The following is an 8,476-nucleotide window of genomic DNA, read 5'->3' on the forward strand; positions in this document are numbered from 1 at the left end:
ATTTGTTTCTTAGGATTAGGCTCATGTTCCATATCAAGGACGATGAAATCTACTGAAAAATAGAATTTGTCTACCTTGACAAGAACATCTTCAATTATCCCACGTGGTGTTTTTACAGATCGATCAGCCAATTGAAGGGATACCGAGGTTGGTTTTAACTCACCTAACCCAAGTTTCTCATAAACTGAATAAGGTAAAAGGTTGACACTTGCCCCTAGATCTAAGAGTGCTCGATCAATGAAATTATTTCCTAAGACACAGAAGATGGTGGGAGCACCAGGATCTTTGAATTTCGGAGGGGTGTTGTGTTGGAGAATAGAACTCACTTGCTCAGTTAGGAAGACCTTTTTAGGCACATGTGTCCTAGATTTTCGCTTTTGTATACAAAGGTCTTTGAGAAATTTGGTATAGGAGGGAACTTGTCTAATAGCATCAAGAAGCGGAAGGTTGATTTTCACTTGTTTGAAAACCTCCATCATTTCCTCTAGTGAAGTTCCTTTTTTGCCAAAGGGAGAGGGTGAATTAAGAGCTTCAGGAAATGAGGCCTTTAGGATATGAGTTTTGGCAGAAGGTGGACTAGCTGAAGAAGAAGAAGAAGGTTTTAGAGTTTCATCTGCCACATGTCTATTCTCTTCTCCACCTTCCTTATTGTTATCTTCCCCAATCTTATTGTCTACCACACGTCCACTCCTTAAGGTAGTCAAAGCATTGGCTTGTTCATGATGAATTGCATTTAGTTGATTTTCTTGAGCCATGTATTGTCTCCTAGGATTACTTAGTGGTTGGCTTGGAAGCTTTCCTTCCTCTCGCTTGTTCAGTGCATTAGCTAGTTGCCCCATCTGGGATTCTAGCTTGGCGATGGATTGCGTATGAGAGTGCACCAATTGTGTAATAGTTTCCAAACCTTGAAGGGCGTTCAACACTTTCTCCTCAAAGGCTGTGTTTCTTTGGGGTGGAGGAGAAGTGTGTTGAAATTGAGTCGAGGGACGGTAGGGATGAATATTTTGTTGGGTTTGAAAATTCTGAGGATTTTGAAAATTTTGGGAATAGAGTTGGGCTGTGTTCGAAGCTTGCTGCTTCCAAGAAAAGTTTGGATGATTTCGCCATCCCGGGTTATATGTATTGAAAAATGGGTCATTACCCGGTCTAGGCTGTGTTTGAGCAACATTGATGTGTTCTTGCACGAGTTTGGAGAATTGGGGTGCTGAAGGGCACTCATGAATAGGGTGGGATGGGCTAGAACAGATAGTACACACTTGTGCGTGGGAAGAGTTCATGTAATACCCACCTATCATCAGTTGATCAATCTTATGGGACAATGCATCTACCTTGCTAGACAGGTCCATAGAATGACTTATTTCACAAATGGTCCCTTTTCTTTGAGAACTCAGGGGTGCTTGACGAGAACAAGAAGCATGGTGGAGGGAGTTTTCATTTAGATTTTCAAATAATTGCCATGCTTCATGCTCATTTTGAAGCATGAATGTCCCCCCGCATGCAGCATCAATCATCTGACGGTTTCGTTCAGTCAATCCGCATAGAAACATTGCACTAGCTGCCATTTAGGTATTTGATGATGTGGGCATTTATGGATTAGGCCCCAAAATCTCTTCCAAGTTTCATGAAATTCTTCTCCCTCAGTTTGGGAGAAGCTTGTGATGGCACGTCTAAACTGGTTCGTTCTTCCAATGGAAAAGTATTTTTTTAAGAATTCTTGTTGCATTTGATCCCAAGAACGAATCGAGTTAGCTTCTAAAGAATTCAGCCATTGTTTGGCTCCATCTTTAAGGGAGAAAGGGAATAATCTAAGTTTCAGAGCATCATCAGTGAAGTTCTGAATCTTGACAGTGGTGCAAATCTCAAGGAATTCATCTAGGTGTTTATATGGTTCTTCGTTGGTGAGCCCATAAAAAGATGGGAGCATTTGGATTACACTAGACTTTATTTCGTATTGTACAGCTGCTACCTCAGGTAATCGAATGCAAGATGGGGAAGTGTAAATGGTGGGAGTAAAGTACTCCCTCAGAAGTTTGGGTTGTTCTTCAGTCATCTCAAGAGGTGGGGATGGTTCTAATGTTCTGATCTCAGCCCGAATATTCCTAAGGGTCCGTTCTATTTCAGGGTCAAAAAGTAATAGATCACGTACTCTAGAACGACTCCCTTGCATACACTAGTACTTGATCAGTCAAACATGCAATAAAAGATAAACACATCAATCCTTGTATTTGTCCTAAAATCACTAGATAGCTCCTAACTGGTTTGAAGAGGGCACCTAAGCCTCCAATCCGGTCTAATGAACCGAGTTGACGAGGTAAGCTCCCAGGTAAGTGGAGGGGTCACGATGCGTTTGCAAAGGTCCCACTTAAAACCCACTTGCCTCGAACAAATGAACTGTCTCCCTTATAAGGACAAAGCTTGCTTAGACATCAACTAAGCCACAGAGCGAAATTGGTGCAACTTTCGGTGATCTTCATCCTATTGAGCTCGAATGTCCCTAGGAGCCAACGTCTAATTGATTTTAATTAAAGTGACACTATGTGAGATTGAGTTCACCTAAGTTGGGCAAGAATCCGGTGATGAAATCCGGCTCTTATCTTGTTGGGGTGATTGCCCTTACTATGTGCGGATTAATTTGTGTATGTGTATCAAGCATGCATTCACACTTTTGCTGAAATTCAAATCAAACAATCACCACAAAATTTCAAGCTAATAATTAATTTAAATAAGAAAGGTTTAGAGGTTACCAAAGGGAATTTTCCCATCAATTTAATTTTTTTTAGGCAAACCTCTATAGCATTCCTTTTCCAGCAATTCTCTTTTGGATCATCCCAAAAATTTTTTTTCTCGATTCCTGATCAAATAATATAAAAAGAAAAATTAAAATTTAGTAGGAGAGAAAAAGGAGATTAAAAAAATAACAACAATAAAAAATATTTTTATTTTAGATATATATATATATATTTATTTTTTTAAAAAAGTTTTTTTTAATGAAAGGAAAAATAACTATGCTAGCAATCCCCGGCAACGGCGCCAAAAATTGATCGGTTCTTTCAATTTTAAAAATAAACCACGCAATAGCACGTATCCTGTAGGATAGTGATTATGGGTATCGGTCCACAGGGATTGAAGAATAAGTTATTTTTTCTAATTAAATAATGACTTCAAAGGACATAGGCTAGAGTAAATGATAGAAACTAAGAATTAATGTAGATATAGTAGTACGAATTATCAATGGAGAGAGGTGTTTAGGGCTAGATTCCACCGATAAAGTTGTATCCGTGACGCTTTTAATGGTTGAGTTGTATTTAAGACTTAATTGCTTCCGACTACAAGCCAAAGCAATCATTAAAAATTATGATTAATTCGCAGCATGAATCATCTAAGTCTAGCACAAACCATCTATTCTAACAATAAGCATGGCCTGTCTAACCTAGCATGATGCATCTGATCATTAAATCATTAAAAAATAAAATTGATGTTACATGAATATCTCCTCCAAACCATAGGTGTAGGATTCGATGAAATAGAACAATCTATGTAAAGTATTTTCTGCAAGATAAACAATTGACATAAATTGAATAAATCATAAGATCAATTGATAAATTCTTCATCATGCAACAATCTTACGATACAAACTCAAATCAATAAGAACAAAATGGATACTCCTCTATGGCTTCGTCAACCCCTAAACCGAGGTTTAGCTGCTCATGATGCTCGGCGACTTTGATCGGCTCGCTGAGAGGATCCACGCCACCTGCCTCATAATTTTCCAAAGTATCCTCTCTTTTTTTTCTATTTCTTTTCCTTCTCTTTTTTTTTTTCTTCTGGTTCGGCCCTTCACTGAAACAGGGCCTCCCCTGTTTTCTGTTGAACCGAGCCCCCCCTCCTCCTTTCCAAGCCGATGGCCACCCTCTTTATACCCATTCTCCCCCTTGATGGATCCACTGAGAGCGCGCTGGAGATGCGGAGGTGAGATCACGGGATGCCCGGACGCGGAGGAGGCTGGGATCACGGAGAGGAGCTGGGGATTCACGGTCGCACGGCTCGGCTGCGGGCTGCGTCACGGGCGGAGGAAGAGGCGGAGATGCTGGGATTTCGACTGCTAGGAGTGGATCGTTGATCTCAGAGGAGAAGACGCGGGCAGTGATGGCGAAGGGGCTGGATCTCCGCTGCTGGGAAGAGTCGACCGCACGGGCACGGTGGGCACGTGGCTGATTGCGGCCGACTGGAATCACGGAGGACTGGTCGCCGGCGGATTTGGTCACGGGATCGTCGGGAGGACGCCGCGGACGGTGGGCTGCGCGTGAGATGTTCATCGGGGGAGGAAGAAGATGAACAGTGGCTGAGTCTTTTTTTATTATTTTTATTTATTTATTTTTTATTATGTATTATTTATTATTTTATTTTTTTCTCTAACACTGTTCACATGAACAGTGATTTCACGAACACTGTTCATATGAACAGTGTTTTCGGCATTTTGGTTTTTTTTTTTTTTAAACACTGTTCATATGAACAGTGTTTTAACTGGACACTACTCATATGAACAATGAATCGTGAATATTTAGTTATTATTATTATTATAAATTTTATATGAAGGCAGGTAACGAATTGGTTGGAAATTGGCTTTGGATTTGCGGTGGGTCATGATCGTTGAGTTGCTTGAACTTGTTCTCGAGCCCAATGTCTTCCAAATTTAATTATTGCTAAATTGCTTCAGACCGGACTCGACAAGACCAAAAACAAGACCGGGACTTGATAAAAAAAGTTAATCAAACATTTTTCCCATACAAAAATAATTATCTAATCAGGACCAAAACCTATTTAATTATAGCCTTAGCTTGATTACAACTCCATCAGGTTACTAAACCGGGTCAACCCAATCCCCTGTTTTCATGAAAGATCGCAACCAAGAGAGAGACGAGTTCAGAATCTGTTTTAAAAAAAGAATTATTTACTTATTACCATATTTTAAATTTATTTCAATATTTATTCAATTTCATGGTAAAATATGTATTTATTAGTTTAAGAACATTGATAAGTGCTATGGAAAGATAGCTAAATTATGAATTATTAAGCACTTATCAGAACATAGTTAACTTCTCTAAGAACACAGTTAACTTGCTGTCTGGGAACACAGTTAAGTAGTCGGGGAACACAGTTAAGGAGTCTGGGAACACAGTTAATAGTTGTCTAAGGGAACACAGCTAACTTGTCTGGGAACACAGTTAAGGAGTCTGAAAACACAGTTACGTTGTCTGGAAATATAGTTAACTTGTCTGGGAACACAGTTAACTTATCTGTGAACCCAGTTAAGTAGGTATCTGGGAACACAATTAACTTGTCGGGGAACACAGTTAAGTTGTCTGGAAACACAACTAATAGCTGTCTGGGAACATAGTTACGCTGTCTGGGAACACAGTTAACTTGCTGTCTGGGAACATAGTTAAGTAGTTGGGGAACACAATTAAGGAGTCTGGGAATACAATTAATAGTTGTCTAAGGGAACACAGTTATGCTGTCTGGGAACACAGTTAATTTGTCTGTAAACACAGTTAAAGAGTCTAGAAACACAGTTATGCTGTCTGGGAACACAGTTAACTTGTCTGAAAATACAGTTAACTTGTCTGTGAATCCAGTTAAGTAGGTGTATGGGAACACAGTTAACTTATCGGAGAACACAGTTAAGTTGTCTGGGAACATAATTAATAGTTGTCTGGGAACACAATTAACTTTTCCGAGAACACAGTTAACTTGCTGTTTGGAAACACAGTTAAGTAGTCGGGGAACACAGTTAAGGAGTCTAGGAACACAGTTAACAGCTGTCTAAGGAAACACAGTTACGCTGTCTGGAAACACAGTTAACTTGTCTGGGAACATAGTTACGCTGTCTGGGAACACAGTTACGCTGTCTTAACTTGTCTGTGAACCCAGTTAAGTAGGTATTTGGAAACACAGTTAACTTGTCGGGGAACACAATTAAGTTGTCTGGAAACACAATTAATAGCTGTCTGGAAACACAGTTATCTTGTTGGAGAATATAGTTAAGTTGTCTGGGAACACAGTTAAAAACTGCCCGGGAACACAATTACGCTATCGGAGAACACAGTTAACTTCTCTGGGAACATAGTTAACTTGCTGTCTGGGAAACATAGTTAATTAGTCAGGGAACACAGTTAAGTAGTCTAAATTTGAACATAGTTATGCTGTCGGGGATCACAGTTAACTTATCCGGGAACACAGTTAAGAGACTGTCCCGAAACCAGAGAAATCAAAGGGTCGACCTCACAAATTGTCGAGTCGACCTCGGCACCGATTGAGTAGACCCCAATGATATGTGGAGTCGACCCCATAAAGATCTCAGAGTATTCCAGAGAGCTCCTGCGTACGCAGCCAAGCTAGGAGTCGACTCCATTTCATAGGAGTCAACTCAGGGAGTTATTCGAGTCGACCCGTAACTCGAATAACGAAATAAAACCCCGAGTCAATCAACTCCCTCTTCCCTTCTATTTTCGTGGAGTCGACCTAATTTCTTCCTTTCCCGTGCTCCTTGCTTCTCTTCGTTCCCTCTGATTCCTTGCTTCCCTCCTCTCTCTCTCTATCATCCATTCTTCGCCATGCCGAAGAAGCAAGTCGTGCGGTCTTCAAAGAAGAGAAGTAATATTCCCGAAGCTACCGAGCGAAGGTCCAAGGCAAGAAATGATGTTCCTCCTCCTCCTCCGCATGCTCCACCTTCTCCTCCTAGGCAAGTACCCTTGGTAACTCGTCCTGTTTATCTCGGTAGGAAAATAGATTTCGATTTCTTAGAAGCCGAGGGTTTTACCATAGGTCTGAAGCTCAAAGCTATGGGTTGGAAAACCCTATGTTCCCTTAATACTTCGACATACCCAAACCTTGTTTGCTAATTCTATGCCAATCTCAAAACCGGAATTGCTAGCTTTGAAAGTGTGGTAAACGGAATTCGAATTCTTCTAAACCTGGTAACCCTAGGGAGTGTTGTGAACATGCCAACCTCTTGTTCAACCAAAGATTTTATAGAAAATAGAGTGTTGGGCCTTCAATTTCTTCTAGGTACAGAAAATGTAAGTCCAATTGAGGAAATTTCAGCCAACCGACTTAGTGTGGAAAATCGACTATTACATCATATTGTTAGCCGAATCCTCTTTTCCAAAACAGGTAGGTTTGATTTTGTGTCCGAAAAGAGATATTCTTGTTATGTTCCACATTCTAAATGGTAGTCCCCAAAGTTTACCTCACCTGATGATTAGATGAAAAAGAGTAGATGTCCTACAAGCCAATCGCATTATGTATTGCGAAGGATTTTCTTTTGATTTTCCAAATCATGTACATGACATTAAATATAAATAAAGGCATTGTGTTTCATCATATGCTTTTGATTATATTTGTGATGAACCCTGATGAGAGTACAAAAGTGCGACCTACATGTCACCTAAATTAGTATTATTGCTAACCGATAATGATAAATTCACTGGATTAATATTATATTTGGATTTGACACAAATTTTCATAAATTAGAGATAAAATGCACATTGAGTACAAATTTGACTAAAGAAGGATCCCTTCCCAGATCCGACCCAGTTGAAGATCGAGTCGGGTCCGAGTCGGGTTCGGGTCCAAGTCGGGTCCAATTTTTTTAGGCTTATTGAGAAAGAATTTTGGGCAAATTTAATTTGGCCATATCATAACTATGAGGTGCTGGGTAACCCATGACTTGAAAGACTTGCAATAGACCTCCAGTCAGAACAAATGATCCGTGACGAACTGAGTCCGTCCGTTTACAAACCAAATTTTACATCACACTATTTGTTTTTTTTCATCTATATGACTGAACTTGGTGTCTCCCAGCTCCCATATCAGGAGGGCCAAAGATCACGCCATCACCCCGTCTGGTCTCCTCCGTATAGAGAGCTCCCGTGCCAGCTCTTCCGAATCAACCTCCCAGCGTCCGCCCACACCGTCCGCATCTCCAGTGGTCCCGCGGCGGCCTCCAAGCGATTTCCAGCTTCCTCCCGTCAATCTCGCGGTGGCCTCCAACGTTCCCGTGATCTAGCCGCCAAAGAAAGCTCCTCCCTCCTTCCGCATCCCGGACGACCCCCTTCTCCGTGATCGAAGCATCCCACATCAGCGCCCGTGATGCAGGACCATCTCCTCCATTCCAGCCATCGGCATTCAACGCCCAAATCCCAGCGTCCACTACGTCCTCCCATCGATCCCGGATCGCCTTCCATTCCATGTGCAATCCCGAATGATCGCCTCCTCCTCCAGCAATCGTTCCGTGGCCAGCCCATCTCCCGTGATCCAAGCCTCCCAAGTCGGCTCCTTCCAGCCGTCCGCATCTCTTCCGGAGCCGATGCAGCCTCCTCCGCCTCTGCTTCCGCCGTGATGCAGCCGAGATCCCGCGTCCGTGAGGTGATCCCGCACACGGCCGCAGACCGCGCCCTCCTCCTCTCCCGGGATC

General features: G+C 41.8%; 1 non-coding gene across 1 annotated transcript; it reads left to right on the top strand.

Annotated features, from left to right (window-relative positions):
- Positions 1 to 1,568: 1,568 nt before the first annotated feature.
- On the top strand, positions 1,569 to 1,674 carry LOC120105210 (small nucleolar RNA R71). The gene has a single exon (XR_005507575.2). It is a non-coding gene; the product is annotated as a small nucleolar RNA R71 (small nucleolar RNA).
- Positions 1,675 to 8,476: the final 6,802 nt, after the last annotated feature.

Source organism: Phoenix dactylifera, chromosome 10 (genome assembly GCF_051530095.1).
Source record: "Phoenix dactylifera cultivar Ajwa chromosome 10, Ajwa_hap1_PhDact_Kaust_v1.1, whole genome shotgun sequence".
Taxonomy (NCBI): Eukaryota; Viridiplantae; Streptophyta; class Magnoliopsida; order Arecales; family Arecaceae; genus Phoenix; species Phoenix dactylifera.